This window comes from Canis lupus, chromosome X, assembly GCF_048164855.1.
Source record: "Canis lupus baileyi chromosome X, mCanLup2.hap1, whole genome shotgun sequence".
Classification (NCBI taxonomy): domain Eukaryota; kingdom Metazoa; phylum Chordata; class Mammalia; order Carnivora; family Canidae; genus Canis; species Canis lupus.
This window is the reverse complement of record NC_132876.1, coordinates 42,711,748-42,729,492: the sequence shown is the minus strand read 5'-3', so window position 1 is coordinate 42,729,492 and position 17,745 is coordinate 42,711,748. Positions and strand designations below refer to the sequence as shown.

The 17,745-nt window shown below is 40.0% G+C and overlaps 1 protein-coding gene and 1 non-coding gene across 11 annotated transcripts in view; one reads left to right on the top strand and one right to left on the bottom strand.

Annotated features, from left to right (window-relative positions):
* Window positions 1-17,745, top strand: part of MID2 (midline 2) — a 203,253-nt gene that overhangs the window by 147,892 nt on the left and 37,616 nt on the right. The gene's annotated exons all lie outside the window — the stretch shown is intronic.
* On the bottom strand, window positions 8,098-8,204 carry LOC140628841 (U6 spliceosomal RNA). Its single transcript, XR_012026776.1, has one exon. It is a non-coding gene; the product is annotated as a U6 spliceosomal RNA (small nuclear RNA).

The following is a 17,745-nucleotide window of genomic DNA, read 5'->3' as shown; positions in this document are numbered from 1 at the left end:
ATATCCCTGGGCTTCCTGTTAGAGATTCTTGGCTCTGTGTGTATACAGGGAGTATCAGGGTGCTAAAGCCATCTCCCAGAAACAAAGGTCTTGGGGAGGAATGCTTATTTCAGACTTGAGTACAAAGAAGGACTAAATGCTCCCCATAGTCTAGTTTATGACTAGAGAAGGCATAATCTTTCACTGGCTTTCCCCATTCTCTTTCCCTTGCATAATTCTGTGCTGGTGAAAGGCAGTGAAAAGCAGGTCTTGGGGAAAGGCCCTGAACTCGAAATCAGGAAGCCTGGGTTCTACCACTTGCTCTGGCACCCAGTAGTTGCATAAACTTGGACAGAGCACCCTGTATGTACCTCTGTTACACTGCCTACTGTGCTGTATTGCAATTACCTGATTACATCTGGTTTCCTTTGTTGGACTCTCAGCTTCTTGAAAGCACTGGCCATGACTATGCCACATTCATGACAGAAGCTGCAAGTCCTGACTAGTCTTTCTGACTCATTCTGTCCCCCTCTAATCCATTTTCCACTCTGCTTTGGGCATGAGCTCTTTAAAATGCAAAGCTCACATGTCAACCCCCCTACCACGGACCCTTCAGTTATTCCTCATCACCATTGAGACAAAGGTTATAAGATAAAGACCCATCATGATCTGGACCCTGCCTATGTCTCCAGCATGCCCCTTTACCCACGTGTACTTTGTACTGTGTTCATTCCACAAATATTTAAGCATATTTCTGCCTTGGGCCGGGCACTTGGAGCACAGTGTGAACATAGCCCCTGCCCTCAACTTACACTCTTCTCTGCTGACTGACTACTGCTTGTCCTTTAAGACTCACCTCAGGCATCCAGGAAGCAAGGTGAGTCCTTTAAGACTCATCTCCTCCAGGAAGCCATCACTCATGCCCTATACCTTTCTCCTTATCTCCCTAATCTGGTTCAAGTGTTTCTCCCCTGTGTACCTGGAGCACCCCATGATGCTCCAGGAAATGATGGAATCATTTCCATCATAACACTTCGAGTACCAATTTGTCTCTCCACCAGACTGTAAACTCTAAGAGTGGGAACTGTGTCTTATCCACTTTTTTATACCCAGCACATGGTGTGGTACACAATAGATATTGAGAAAGGATAATTGAATAAACAGTACTCTCTGGTGGCTAGCTGTTATAAGTACAATCTTTTTTTGCATCATTTGAAAGTGAGTAAACCACAGGCAATTACCCAAGAGAGGTCAATTTTTGTTTCTTTTAACATTGGATAAGGAACCATTTCAGAATGTGTGGTCTCCTAGGACCTAGGTTGTTCTAACATCTTTCTAAATCTTTCATAATGCATCAAATAATATGTAAATGACAGAAAAAATTACCATTTTGAGTAATTGTGTAAAAAGAAAGTGTAATGGAAATTTGTTTCATGCAATGAAGAAGTATAACCTGCTGTACAGTATTTCATTATATCTTTATTTCAGGGCCCACACACCCACATTCACTCATTCAACAAACATTCGATGAGTACCTGGAGTGTGCCATGCACTATTCTAGGTGCTGGGGATAGAGTAGTGAATGAAACAAAGTACTTAACCTTAAGCTTACGTTCTGGTTGGTGGAGATACATAATAGCAAATATATTTTTATTAGGGGTTATATGTGCTAGGGATAAAAATAAACTAGGGGAGGGTGACATCACTAAAATGGCAACCTAGGTTGCTCCTGACTTTGCTTCCCCTCACAGAAGAACAATGAACAAGACCCCACTAGAGAATCCCAGAATATGGGTGGTGAAGCTGAAGCACCCTTTTGCTCCACAGAGACCCAGACAGACTGCATTAGAAGGGTGAGAAGTGGCAACATGTTGACCATGTTGCTTCTCCTTCTGTCTAGTGCAGCACCATGCAGAGAGGTCTTCCCTGAGCCTCTAGTTCCTCCAGTGGGAAAAGAGAACCCAGTGGGGACACCCATCTCCCCCTGACATTGCGAGTCACATTGTGAGAGCCCCCATTCTGATCTTATACCATGGGGATTGTAAGGGTATCTTTGAGGCTCAACCCTCTGACTGTGATCCATACATGCAACAACTAGCATATATGGATCTTGGCTCAGATAGTAATCCCAACATCAGCTTTGCTTATCCACAGAATCAAGTTTGGAGGACACTCTAAAGCACTTTGTGGGGTGCAGATCTAGGTTTGGATCCTTAAATAAGGAGTTTTGCCAGCCCTAGAGCCCCGTTTGTCCAGGCCCAAACAAGGAGCTGAAACCCAGTCCCACATGCTGTGGAGAGTGTTTTCCAGCCCCATCTGGCCAGAAGGGCTGGTGACAATGCCTGGAAGCAGTGAAGCCCAGTTACAATTGAACAGAGAGGCCAGCAGGCAGAGCTGATCACCCCGAGGGCCAAGCTAGTCCTGGACACGAGATATTCTGTATATATATATAGGCAGAGGGGTTAATTCATAGCTAAGGCTGAGGGTAACTCCTGGCTCATCTCAACTGGAGAGACTGGGAAATTGAGAGTGACCTGGAGCAGCCTCTCCCACTCTTTCCCAGGCAAGGGAGCTGAGACAGCTCCACCCACCATGAAGAGTGTCTTCTGGCTCTTTCTAACCAGAAGGGCTGGACACAATACCTGAAAGCTGTGTAATCCAGTGGCACTCAAGCTGAAAGGCAAGTGGGCAGAACTGGTCATTTCCAGAATAAAGCCAGTGGCCCTATTTAGTCAGAGAACTTGGGGTGTGGGTTGGCTTGAGTTAAGACAACAAAGAGCTTTACTGGCTTTAGAACTGCTTCTCCTGCTGTGCCCAGTGAGGGAATCTAATTCATAGCTCTGCTCATCATTGAATAAAACCTTCAGATTGTCTGACCAGGGAACCTGATCAGAGGACATGGGAAGCTGTATAGTCCATTCAACAGCCCTGAGTGTAGTGGCACTTAAATAGAGAGCACAGCTGGTTGGTTCCCTCTTCTGCAGAGCAAAACCAGGGGCCTCACCTGACAAGTGAATCCAGTGCACGTTCAGGCCTGATTCTGTCCCCCCAACAATAAGCTGTGCAGACCCTGGGCCCTGACCTGCTTCCTTGTCAAGGCAAGAAAGCTAATTGATATTCACTAGCCATTAGTGAATAATGCCCAGACCCAGCCATCTAGTAATTCTGACCAGATAATCAAGGCAACAGTGGAGCCTATCCCTCAGCCTCACTTGGGTAGGGAACCAAGCTAGCAGTTCTATCCAACTGTTCCCAGCCAGTGGCAAACCCTCCATTCCTGTCCTCAGAGCCCCAACTATTGCTTCATCCAAAAATAGACCATAACAGTAATCCCCTCTGTCCAAGGACATTGCCAGCAGATGCTCAGAAAACCCAAACTGAGCTGACTAGTGAAGAACTATCTCTGCCAAAGCAAATCTGTGAAATTTGGAAGAGGAGCTCAATTACTTAAATGTACAGATATAAATGTAAAGAATCAAGGATCATTAAAAAGTAGGGAAACATGATACTACCAAAGGAAACTAATAAAGCACTAATTACTGACCCTAAAAGTGAAGATCCAAGAACTGTCAGACAATGCATTTGGAATAATCCTATTAAGGAAGTTTAGTGAACAACTACAAGGAAACACAGACAACTAAGTGAAATTAGGATAACAGTGCATGAACAAAATGAGAATTTTGTTGAAGAAATAGCAACCATCAAAAAAAAGACAAACAGAAATGTTAGAGTTGAAAAATACCATAACTGAACTTAAGAATCCAATAGAGAAGGGCGCCTTGGTGGCTCAATTGGTTGTCTGCCTTTGGCTCAAGTCATGATCCTGGGGTCCTGGGATGGAGCCCAGCATCAGGCATAATGCTCTATGGGGACTCTGATTTTCCCTCTCCCTCTGCCTGCCACTCTCCCTGCTTGTGCTCTCTCTGTCAAATAGATAAATAAAATCTTTAAAAAAATAATAGAGAGTTTTAAAAGTAGGCTTGACTATGTAGAAGAAAGAATCAGTGATGTGGAGGATGGGACATTGTAAATTACCCAGTCAGAGCAGAGGGGAAAAAAAGCATGAAAAAGTGAGGAAAGTCTTTGGGAATTATGGGACAAAATGTAAAGAAACAATAGTCACATTATGGTGAATTATGGGACAATATGAAAAGAAACAACATTCACAATATGGGAATTCCAGAAGGAGAAAAGGAAGAAAGTAGATTTAAAGTGATAATGGTTGAAAATGTCCCAAACCGGGGGAGAGAAATGGACATCCAGATCTATGAGTTCCAAAAGATCCAAAATAGGTTGAATACAAATAGGATTACAATAAGACAAATGATTAAATTGTCAAAAGTCAAAAGAAAGAATTTTAAAAGCAATGAGAGAAAAAAGAGACACTATGTACAAGGGAACCTGAGTAAGATTGGTGTATTTCTCAACAGAAACTTTTCAGGCCAGAGGAGAATGGAATGACATATTCAAAATATTGGAAAAAATAACTCTCAGGGGTACCTGGGTGGCTCAGTGGCTGAGTGTCTGCCTTTGGCTCAGGTTGTGATCCTGGGGTCCTGGGATCGAGTCCCACATTGGGCTCCCCACAGGGAGCCTGCTTCTCCCTCTGCCTATTTCTCTGCCTCTCTCTTTCTGTGTCTCTCATGAATAAATAAATAAAATTTAAAAAATAACTCTCAACCAAGAATCCCATTCCCAGCAAATCTGTTCTTCAGAAACAAAGAAGGGATAAAGATTTTTCTGAAACAAACAAAAGTGAGGGAGTTCATTACCATCAGACCTTTACAGGAAATGCTAACGGGAGTTATTTGACTAGAAGTAAAACTATGCTAACATCATAAAAACATAAAAAGTTAGCATAAATCTCACTGTTAATGGTAGATATATCATCATATTTAGAATCTGTAATATGGTAATAGGTAATAGTCATGTGTAATTGTGGTATAAAATAGTGGTGTATAATGATACTTACATAAGACCTACATACTTACATATGTACAATACTTACATAATAGTGGTGTATAATAATACTTATAATCCTAGTTTAAAAGTTAAAAAAGAACACAGTAAGAATAACCATAACTATAATAATCTGTTATTAGTTATATAATATTAAAAACATGTAAATTGTAACAATAGTAACCGAAAATGTGAGGGGAGAAGTAAAAGTGTAAAGTTTACAAATTTTATTCAAGTTAAGATTTTATCAGTTTAAGATAAAGTATTATAAATTTAATATATTTTATATTTGCCTCATGTTAACCACAAGGGAAAAAACCCTGTAGTAATTACACAGAAGAACACTATAAAGAAGTCAAAGCATTTTAATACCAAAAGACATCAAAACACACAAAAAGACAGCAGAATAAGAAACAAAGAAAAGGGGCTCTGTGAAACAACCAGAAAATATTTTTTAAAAATGGCAATAGTAAGTCCTTGCCTATCAATAATTAATTGAAATGTAAATGGATTAAATTATTCAGTTAAAAGACAAAAATCGTCTGAATGGATAAAAAAAAATTAAAAAACATGATGTCTATAAGAGACTCACTTTAGCCTTAAAGACACATAGACTGAGAGTGAAGGGATGGAAAAAGACATTTCAAAAAAAAAAAAAAAAAGGTAAATGCAGCTGTAATTATATCAGACAATATAGACTTTAAAAATGGTAGGGGATCCCTGGGTGGCGCAGCGGTTTGGCGCCTGCCTTTGGCCCAGGGCGTGATCCTGGAGACCCGGGATCGAGTCCCACGTCAGGCTCCCGGTGCATGGAGCCTGCTTCTCCCTCTGCCTGCGTCTCTGCCTCTCTCTCTCTCCTCTGTGCATTCTCATGAATAAATAAATAAAAATCTTTAAAAAAATAAAAAAATAAAAATGGTAGAAAGAGACAAAGAAGGTCATTATATAAACATAAAGGGATCAACATATCAAGAAGATATAACATTTAAAAAAAAAAGAAGATATAACATTTGTAAATGTTTATGTGCCCAGCATTGGAGCATAAATATATAAAGCAAAAACTAACAGAGCTAAAAGGAGAAATGAATAGTAATACAATAATAGCTGGGAACTCTAATACTTTTAACAATGGATAGATCATTTAGACAGAGAATCAATAAAGAAACAGCAGATTTGAACAACATTATAGAACAAATGGGCCTGATAGACATATACAGAACATTCTATCCACAGCAACAGAATACACATTCTTCTCAAGTGCACATGGAACATTTTTTACCTAGGCCATATGTTAGCCCACAAAACAAGTCTTAGAAAATTCAAGAAGATTGAAACCATACCAGGTATCTTCTCTAACCATGATGACATGAAGCTAAAAATCAACAAAAAGAGGGAAACTGGAAAATTCATAAGCACATGGAAATTAAACAATGCTCTCCTGAACAACCAATGGATCAAAGAAGAAATTAAAGGGGGAAATAAAAAGTTCCTTGAGACAAACAAAAATGGAAATAAAACACACCAAAATGTATAGGATGCAATAACAACAGTTCTAAGAGGGAAGTTCATAGCAGTACATGTCTACATTTAAGAAGCAAGAAAGATTCCAAATAAAGTATCTGACTCTACACCTTAAAGAACGAACAATGTTCTTTTTTAACAATGAAAAAAAATAGAACAATCCAAGCCCAAAGTTAGCAGAAGAAAGGAAATAATAAAGACTGGGGCAGAAATCAATGAAATGGAGAACAGAAAGACAATAGAACATTGTCTTAATGTTAATAGAAAATATTAACCAAACTAAGCATTTGTTCTTTGAAAGGATAAACAAATTTACAAATCTTTAGCTAGAGTAACCAAGGAAAAAAGAGAAAGGACCCAAATCAACAAAATTACAAATGAAAAAGAAGACATTACAACAGGAATTTGAAGGATCCTAAGAGCCTACTGTGAACAACTATATGTCAACAAACTGGACAACCTAGAAGAGATGAAGAAAACTTTGGAACCATACAATTTACCAAGACTCAATCAGGAAGAAATCTGAATAGACCAGTTACTAGTAAGGCAATTGAATAAATAATTTAAAATCTCCTAACACACACAAAAAAACCCTCAGGACCAAATGGCTTTACTGGTGAATTTTACTAAATATTTAAAGAAGAGTTAGGGGATCGCTGGGTGGCGCAGCGGTTTGGCGCCTGCCTTTGGCCCAGGGCGCGATCCTGGAGACCCGGGATCGAATCCCACGTCGGGCTCCCGGTGCATGGAGCCTGCTTCTCCCTCTGCCTGTGTCTCTGCCTCTCTCTCTCTCTCTCTCTCTCTCTCTGTGTGTGTGTGTGTGTGACTATCATAAATAAATAAAAATTTAAAAAAAAATAAAGAAGAGTTAATGCTTATTCTCAAACTATTGTAAAAATTTCAAGAGGAGGGAACACCTCCAAACTCATTTTATAAGGCCAGTATTATCCTTATACCAAAACTAGAAAAGAAAACTACAGGTCAATATCTCTGATGAATATAGATGTAAAAATTCCCAATAAAGTACTAGCAAACCAAACTCAAGAGCACATTAAAATGATCATGCACCATGATCAAGTGGGATTTACCCCTGGGATATAAGGATAGTTCAACATTTGCAAATCAGTCTGTGTGATATATCACATTAATAGAATGAAAGAAAAGAAAAGAATTACACGATCATCTCAATATATGCAGAAAAAGCATTTGACAAAATTCAACATCCATTCATGATAAAAAAATTCTTAACAAATGAGGCATAGAAGGAACATATCTCAACATAATAAAGGGTATATATGACAAGACCACAGCTAACATCATATCCAGTGATGAATATTTGAAAGCTTTTCCTTTAAGATCAGGACCAAGACAAGGGTGCCACTCTCAGCACGCCTATGCAACATAGTACTAGAAGTCCTAGCTAGAGCAATCAGGCAAGAAACAGAAAAGGTATCAGAATTGGAAAGGAAGCAAAATTGTCTGTATTTGCAGATGACATGAGTTTATGTATAGAAAATCCTAAGTCTTAACCAAAAAACTGTTAGATCTAATTAATAAATTCAGTAAAGTTGCAGGATATAAAATTAACATGAATATTAGTATTTCTATAAATTAACAATGATTTTTCTTTCTTTTTTAAAAAATATGGAACACTTCACAAATTTGCGTGTCATCCTTGCACAAGGGCCATGCTAATCTTCTCTGTATCATTCCAATTTTAGTATATGTGCTGCCGAAGTGAGCACAACAATGAATTTTCTAAAAGAGAAATAAATTGATGCCATTTATAATAGCATCAAAAATAATACTTGTTGGGCAGCCCCGGTGGCGCAGTGGTTTAGCACCACCTGCAGCCAGGGGTGTGATCCTGGAGACCCAGGATTGAGGCCCACTTCGGGCTCCCAGCGTGGAGCCTGCTTCTCCCTCTGCCTGTGTTTCTGCCTCTCTCTCTCTCTCTCTCTCTCTGTTGTCTCAATAAATAAATAAAATCTTTAAAAAATAATAATAATACTTATGAATAAATTTAAGGAAAAAGATTTCTACTCTGAAAACTATAAGACATTGATGAAAGAAATAGAAGAAACAAATAAATTTAAAAAGTGTCCCATTTTCATGGATTGGAAGAATTAATATTGTTAAAATGTAAGTACTACCAAAAGCCATCTATAAATTCAATGCAGTTTCTACCAAGATTCCAGTGACATTATTTACCAAAGTAGAAAAAAACTCCTAAAATTTATATGGAATGACAAGAGACCCCAAGTAGCCAAAGAAATTCTAAGTAAAGGGATGCCTGGGTGGGCCAGCGGTTGAGCATCTGCCTTTATCTCAGGGCATGATCCTAGAGCCCCAGGTTCAAGTTCCGCATCAGACCTCTGGCATGGAGCCTGCTTCTCCCTCTGCCTATGTCTCTGCACCTCTCTCTCTCTGTCTCTCATGAATAAATAAATAAAATCTTTTAAAAAAAGAAAGTCTAAGAAAGAAGAAGAAACTAGGAAGCATCACATGTCCTGATTTGAAGCTAGACTATAAAGTCATAGTCATCAAAAACAGCATGGCACTCGCATAAAAACAAATAGACCAATGAAACAGACTTGAGAGATATAAACCCAAGCATATATAGTAAACTAAAACTTGACAGAGAGCCAAAAATACACAATGGAGAAGATAGTGTTTTCAATAAATGGTGCTGAGATAAATGGATATTCATATGTAGAAGAGTATTATGCTACTCAAAAATTAACTGAATAGGGGCACCTAGGTGGCTCAGTTAGTTAAGTATACAACTCTTTTTTTTTAATGGTCTTTTTTTATGATAGTCACACAGAGAGAGAGAGAGGCAGAGACACAGGCAGAGGGAGAAAGCAGGCTCCATGCACCAGGAGCCCGATGTGGGATTCAATCCCGGGTCTCCAGGATCGCACCCTGGGCCAAAGGCAGGCGCCAAACCGCTGCGCCACCCAGGGATCCCAGTATACAACTCTTGATTTCAGCTCAGGTCATGATCTCAGGGCTGTGAGCTTGAGCTTGTGTTGGGCTTCCCACTGGGTGGACATGGAGCCTGTTTAAGATTCTTTCTCTCCCTCTTCTGCCCCTCTCCCCTCTATCTCCCTTTCTAAAAAAATTAACCCCAAATAGATTAAAGACTTAAATGTAAGATCTGAAAGCAGGAAACTCCTAGAAGAAAACACAGGAATGAAGCTCCTTGATATGTATACTTATGACTTTATTTTTTTTGGATATGACATCTAAAGTACAAGCAACAAAATATAAAACAAGTGGGATTGCATCAAAGTAAAAAGTTCTACATAACAAAATAAGCCATGAACAAAGTGAAAAACAACATACTGAGGGGGAAAAAGTATTTGCAAAACGTGTATCTGATAAGAGGTTAATAACCAAAATACAGAAGGGAGGGGCAAGATGGCAGAAGAGTAGGGTCCCCAAGTCACCTGTCCCCACCAAATTACCTAGATAACCCTCAAATCATCCTGAAAATCTACAAATTCGGCCTGAGATTTAAAGAGAGAACAGCTGTAATGCTACAGTGAGAAGAGATCACGCTTCTATCAAGGTAGGAAAATAGGGAAAAAAGAAAAAAAGAAACAAAAGGCCTCCAAGGGGGAGGGGCCCCACGAGGAGCCAAGCTAAGGCCGGGGCGAGTGCCCCCAGGAAAGGAAAGCTCCCTCCCGGAGAAGCAGGAGCTTCACCAATCTTCCCCGGGGGGAAAGGCACTCGCAGGGAGTTAGAGCAGGACCCCAGGAGGGGCGGTGATGCCCTCAGGCTCCCAGGGACACTAACAGACACCTGCGCCCCGGGAGAGTGCGCCGAGCTCCCTAAAGGGCTGCAGCACACACGGCTGGACCCGGCAGCAGCTCGGAGGGGCTCGGGCGGAGGCTCCGCGGAGGGGGCTGCCCGGCTGGGAGCGTGAATCCAACAGCGCAGGCCCGGGAGCACAGGGCGCGGGGGACACAGCCCAGGATCCGACCTCCCCCCGGGGCAGGCAGAGGCCGGGAGGGCCCAGGACAGCGAGGACGCTTCTGCACCGAGCTGAGCAGATCAGCGGCCCCGCTCCGGAGCATCCAGGCCCCTGCAGACAGAGAGCTCTGTAGCTACTGCGGGAGCTGAATCCAGGTCTCCAGAGCTGGCCGCCGCCACTGGGGTTGTTCCTCCTGGGGCCTCACAGGGTAAACAACCCCCACTGAGCCCTGCACCAGGCAGGGGGCAGAGCAGCTCCCCCAAGTGCTAACACCTGAAAATCAGCACAACAGGCCCCTCCCCCCAGAAGACCAGCTAGATGGACAAGTTCCAGGGGAATTCAAGGGACTTAAAGTATACAGAATCAGAAGATACTCCCCCGTGTTTTGTTTTGTTTTGTTTTTTGTGTCTTGTTTTTTTTTTTTTTTTGCTTTTTGATTTCTGTTTGCTTCCCCCACCCTTTTTTCCTTTCTTTTTCTTCTCTTTTTTTTCTGTTTTTCTCCCTTTTTTCTTTTTTCTTTTTCTCTTTTCTTTCCTTCTTTCTCTCCTCTCTTTTTCTCCTTTTCCCAATACAACTTGTTTTTGGCCACTCTGCACTGAGCAAAATGACTAGAAGGAAAACCTCACCTCAAAAGAAAGAATCAGAAACAGTTCTCTCTCCCACAGAGTTACAAAATCTGGATTACAATTCAATGTCAGAAAGCCAATTCAGAAACACTATTATAAAGCTACTAGTGGCTCTAGAAAAAAGCATAAAGGACTCAAGAGACTTCATGACTGCAGAATTTAGAGCTAATCAGGCAGAAATTAAAAATCAATTGAATGAGATGCAATCCAAACTAGAAGTCCTAACGACGAGGGTTAACGAGGTGGAAGAACGAGTGAGTGACATAGAAGACAAGTTGATGGCAAAGAGGGAAACTGAGGAAAAAAGAGACAAACAATTAAAAGACCATGAGGATTGATTAAGGGAAATAAATGGCAGCCTGAGGAAGAAAAACGTACGTTTAATTGGGGTTCCCGAGGGCGCCGAAAGGGACAGAGGTCCAGAGTATGTATTTGAACAAATCATAGCTGAAAATTTTCCCAATCTGGGAAGGGAAACAGGCATTCAGATCCAGGAAATAGAGAGATCACCCCCTAAAATCAAGAAAAACCGTTCAACACCTCGACATTTAATAGTGAAGCTTGCAAATTCCAAAGATAAAGAGAAGATCCTTAAAGCAGCAAGAGACAAGAAATCCCTGACTTTTATGGGGGGGAGTATTAGGGTAATAGCAGACCTCTCCACAGAGACCTGGCAGGCCAGAAAGGGCTGGCAGGATATATTCAGGGTCCTAAATGAGAAAAACATGCAACCAAGAATACCTTATCCAGCAAGGCTCTCATTCAGAATGGAAGGAGAGATAAAGAGCTTCCAAGACAGACAGGAACTGAAAGAATATGTGACCTCCAAACCAGCTCTGCAAGAAATTTTAAGGGGGCCTCTTAAAATTCCCCTTTAAGAAGAAGTCCAGTGGAACAATCCACAAAAACAAGGACTGAATAGATATCATAATGACACTAAACTCATATCTTTCAATAGTGACTCTGAATGTGAACGGGCTTAATGACCCCATCAAAAGGCTCAGGGTTTCAAACTGGATAAAAAAGCAGGACCCATCTATTTGCTGTCTACAAGAGACTCATTTTAGAGAGAAGGACACCTACAGCTTGAAAATAAAAGGTTGGAGAACCATTTACCATTCAAATGGTCCTCAAAAGAAAGCAGGGGTAGCCATCCTTATATCAGATAAACTATAATTTACCCTGAAGACTGTAGTGAGAGATGAAGAGGGACACTATATCATACTTAAAGTATCTGTCCAACAAGAGGACTTAACAATCCTCAATATATATGCCCCGAATGTAGGAGCTACCAAATATATCGATCAATAACCAAAGTGAAGAAATACTTAGATAATAATACACTTATACTTGGTGACTTCAATCTAGCGCTTTCTACACTCGATAGGTCTTCTAAACACAACATTTCCAAAGAAACGAGAGCTTTAAATGATACACTGGACCAGATGGATTTCACAGATATCTACAGAACTTTACATCCAAACTCAACTGAATACACATTCTTCTCAAGTGCACATGGAACTTTCTCCAGAATAGACCACATAATGGGTCACAAATCGGGTCTGAACCGATACCAAAAGATTGGGATCATCCCCTGCATATTCTCAGACCATAATGCCTTGAAATTAGAACTAAATCACAACCAGAAGTTTGGAAGGACCTCAAACACGTGGAGGTTAAGGATCATCCTGCTAAAAGATGAAAGGGTCAACCAGGAAATTAAGGAAGAATTAAAAAGATTCATGGAAACTAATGAGAATGAAGATACAACCGTTCAAAATCTTTGGGATGCAGCAAAAGCAGTCCTGAGGGGGAAATACATCGCAATACAAGCATCCATTCAAAAACTGGAAAGAACTCAAATACAAAAGCTAACCTTACACCTAAAGGAGCTAGAGAAAAAACAGCAAATAGATCCTACACCCAGCATAAGAAGGGAGTTAATAAAGATTCGAGCAGAACTCAAGAACAGAAGAACTGTGGAACAGATCAACAGAACCAGGAGTTGGTTCTTTGAAAGAATTAATAAGATAGATAAACCATTAGCCAGCCTTATTAAAAATAAGAGAGAGAAGACTCAAATTAATAAAATCATGAATGAGAAAGGAGAGATCACTACCAACACCAAGGAAATACAAACGATTTTAAAAACATATTATGAACAGCTATACGCCAATAAATTAGGCAATCTAGAAGAAATGGACGTATTTGGGTGGAATCAGAAAAGACCTGGAATAGCCAGGAGAATTTTAAAAAAGAAAACCATAGCTAGGGGCATCACAATGCCAGATTTCAGGTTATACTACAAAGCTGTGGTCATGAGGCACAAAAACAGACACATAGATCAATGGAACAAAATAGAGACTCCAGAAGTGGACCCTCAACTTTATGGTCAAATAATATTCAACAAAACAGGAAAGACTATTCACTGGAAAAAAAGACAGTCTCTTCAATAAATGGTGCTGGAAAAATTGGATATCCACATGCAGAAGAATGAAACTAGACCACTCTCACCATACACAAAAATAAACTCAAAATGGATGAAAGATCTAAATGTGAGACAAGAATCCATCAAAATCCTAGAGGAGAACACAGGCAACACCCTTTTTGAACTCGGCCACACTAACTTCTTGCAAGATGCATCCACGAATGCAAAAGAAACAAAAGCAAAAATGAACTATTGGGACTTCATGAAGATAAGAAGCTTTTGCACAGCAAAGGATACAGTCAACAAAACTAAAAGACAACCTGCAGGATGGGAGAAGATATTTGCAAATGACATATCAGATAAAGGGCTAGTTTCCAAGATCTATAAAGAACTTATTAAACTCAACACCAAAGAAACAAACAATCCAATCATGAAATGGGCAAAAGACATGAACAGAAATCTCACAGAGGATGACATAGACATGGCCAACATGCACATGAGAAAATGCTCTGCATCACTTGCCATCAGGGAAATACAAATCAAAACCACAATGAGATACCACCTCACACCAGTGAGAATGGGGAAAATTAACGAGGCAGGAAACCACACATGTTGGAGAGGATGCAGAGAAAAGGGAACCCTCTTGCACTGTTGGTGGGAATGTGAACTGGTGCAGCCACTCTGGAAAACTGTGTGGAGGTTCCTCAAAGAGTTAAAAATAGACCTGCCCTACGACCCAGCAATTGCACTGTTGGGGATTTACCCCAAAGATACAGATGCAATGAAACGCCAAGACACCTGCACCCCGATGTTTCTAGCAGCAATGTCCACAATAGCCAAACTGTGGAAGGAGCTTCGGTGTCCATCGAAAGATGAATGGATAAAGAAGATGTGGTTTATGTATACAATGGAATATTACTCAGCCATTAGAAATGACAAATACCCACCATTCTCTTCAACGTGGATGGAACTGGAGGGTATTATGCTGAGTGAAATAAGTCAGTCGGAGAAGAACAAACATTATATGTTCTCATTCATTTGGAGAATATAAATAATAGTGAAAGGGAATAGAAGGGAAGGGAGAAGAAATGGGTAGGAAATTTCAGAAAGGGAGACAACATAAAGACTCCTAACTCTGGGAAAGGAAGAGGGGTGATGGAAGGGACGGAGGGCGGGGGGTGGGGGTGAATGGGTAGCGGGCACTGAGGGGGGCACTTGACGGGATGAACACTGGGTCTTATTCTGTATGTTGGCAAATTGAACACCAATAAAAAATAAATTTATTATTAAAAAAATAACCAAAATCCATAAAGAACTCATCCAACTCCATAGCAGAAAACCAAATAACCCAATTACAAAAGAGATAAAGGACCTGAATAGACATTTTTCCAATGAAAATACACAAATACACAAAAGGGCAGCCTCTACATGAAAAGACACACCATTTTACTAGTCACTAGGGAAATATAAATTAAAACCACAATGAGGGGGGCACCTGAGTGGCTCAGTCAGTTAAACATCTGCCTTTGGCTCAGGTCATGATCCCAGGGTCCTGGGATTGAGCCCAGCATCTATCTTCCTGCTCAGCTTCTCCTTCTTCTCCTCCCCACTCATGTTCTTTCTTGCTATCTCTGTCTCTCTTTCTCAAATAAATAAATAAAATATTTAAAAACCCACAATAAGATATTACCTCATGACTATTAGAATAACCATCATCAAAAAGATGAGGTGACAAATGTTGGCATGGATGTGGAGAAATGGCAACCCTCTGTGCACTCTTGGGGGGATTATAAATTGGTGCTGCCACTATGGAAAACAGTATGGAGGATCCTCAAACATTTAAAAGTATAACTACCATTGTGATTCAGATATATTCTGGAAATACATGCAAAAGGAATGAAAACCCTACCTCAAAAATAGATCTACACCCCCTCCCCCATGTTCATAACAGCATTATTTACAGTAGCCAAGACATGGAAACAACCTAAGAGCCCATCAGTGGATGAATGGATAAAGAAGTTGTGGTATATAATACAATAGAATATTATTCAGCCATTAAAAAACCCCGAGGAAATCCTAACATTCGTTAAAACACAGATGGACCTTGAATGCATTACAGGAAGTGAATTAGGCAGAGGAAAATACACACTATCTGATCTCCCTTCTATATGGAATCTAAAAAAGTCCTAAACACATAGAAAAAGAGATAAGAAATGTGGTTACCAGAGGCAGGGTCTGGGGGCAAGGGAAATTAGAGAAAGGTGGTCAAAAGGTCCAAACTTCCAGTTATAAGGTAAGTAAGTACTAGGGATGTGATGTGATGTACAACATAATGACTAGAGCTAATACTGCTGTCTGATGTATAAAAAAATAAAGAGTCCTATGAGCTTTCATCACAAGAAGAAAGGTTTTCTTTTTCCTTTTTTTCTTTTCTTGTTACTCTATCTAAATGAGAAGATGGATCTTAGCTGAACCTATTGGGGTAATTACATATATTTCACAATATATGTAAATCAAAACATCATGTTGGTGTGCCATAACTGTCTATAGTGATGTATGTCAATTATTTCCCAATCAAACTAGAACAAATTAAACTAGAATATAGAGTAGGGTGTGAAAGAAGATGCCACTTGAGCAAAGGCTTGAATATATATTAGTTATAACTTCAGAAAACTATATAAATGTTGGTTCACCAGACCTGCCTAAAACATTCTGGGACTTCTAGTGTTTTCTTTCTTTTAAATTTTGAAATAAATTTAATTTGACATAGAAGTTGCTAAATAACACAGAGTTCCCACATATGATTCACCTACTCTTCCCCAATGTTAACATCTAACATTACCACATAACTACCACAACCAGGAAACTGTCACTGGTACAATATTCTGTTAAGCAAACTACAGACCTTAGTCAAATTTCACCATTTTTCACATGCCCTCAACCTTTTGGTAATTCCATGAATTTTATCACATATATAGATTTGTGTAATTGCCATCATAATTAGAACAATATAGCTTCATCACCCCAAAGAACCTCGTTTTTGCTACCTGTATAGTCACATATGCCCCCTGGCAACCACTGATCTGTTCTTCAGAAATAATAATTGTATAATTTCTGGAATGTTATGTACATGGAAATATATAGTATGTAGCATATTATAATTTGCTTATGTCGCTCATCATCATTCCCCTGAGATCCATTCATGTTGTGGTGTGTATCAATAGTTTTTTTAATTTTTAATTTTTTTACATTTTATTTATTTATTCATGAGAGGCACACAGAGAAAGGCAGAGACATAGGCAGAGAGAGAAGCAGGCTCCCTCTGGGAAACCTGATGTGAGAATTGATCCCAGGACCCTGGGATCACGCTCTGAGCCAAAGGCAGATGCTCACCAGTAAGCCACCCACATGCGTCCTAGTTTTTAAAATTTTTTTATTCCTGATGTTCCACAATTTGTTTATCCATGCCTCCACTGAAGAGCATTTCAGCTTTTTCCAGTTTTGGGCTAAAACATATAAAAGTGTTATATACATTCATGTACTTTTTTTGTGTATACATAAATTCATATTTCTATGGTGAAATCTAGAGTATTATATTTTTAGAGGGGTTTATAAGCAAGTGCTGTGCTTTACAAAATGAGCAGTAGAGTGGAAAGAACACAAAAGAAACGACTTCAGCCTTGCTCTGTCATTGATCAGTGGTATAATGTTCGGTAAGCCGATCTCTATAGGACTGAAATTCTATCTGTAAAGTGAGAGGTTAGGAACCTATGATTTCTTTAGTCTTTTCTTTTCTTTTCTTTATCTTTTTTTTTTTTTTTTGAGAGAGAGAGAGCACGCGAGTAGAGGGGCAAAGGGAGGAGAGAATCTTAAGCAATCTCCACACCCAACACAGAGCCCAGTGTGGCACTCAATCTCACAATCCTGAGATGGTGACCTGAGCTGAAATCAAGAGTCAGGCACTTAACCAACTGAGCCACCAAGGTGCCCTTTTTTTAAAAAGATTTTAATTATTTATTCATGAGAGACGCACAGAGAGAGGCAGAGATATAGGCAGAGGGAGAAGCAGGCTCCCTGTGGGGAGCCTGATGCAGGACTCGACCCCAGGACCTTGGGATCACAACCTGAGCCAAAGGCAGATGCTTAACCACTGAGCCACCCAGGTGACCTCAGGTGCCCCTATTTAGTCTTTTCTACATCTAACAGTTCTGTGGTTCTTTTTTTTTTTAAGATTTTATTTATTTATTCATGAG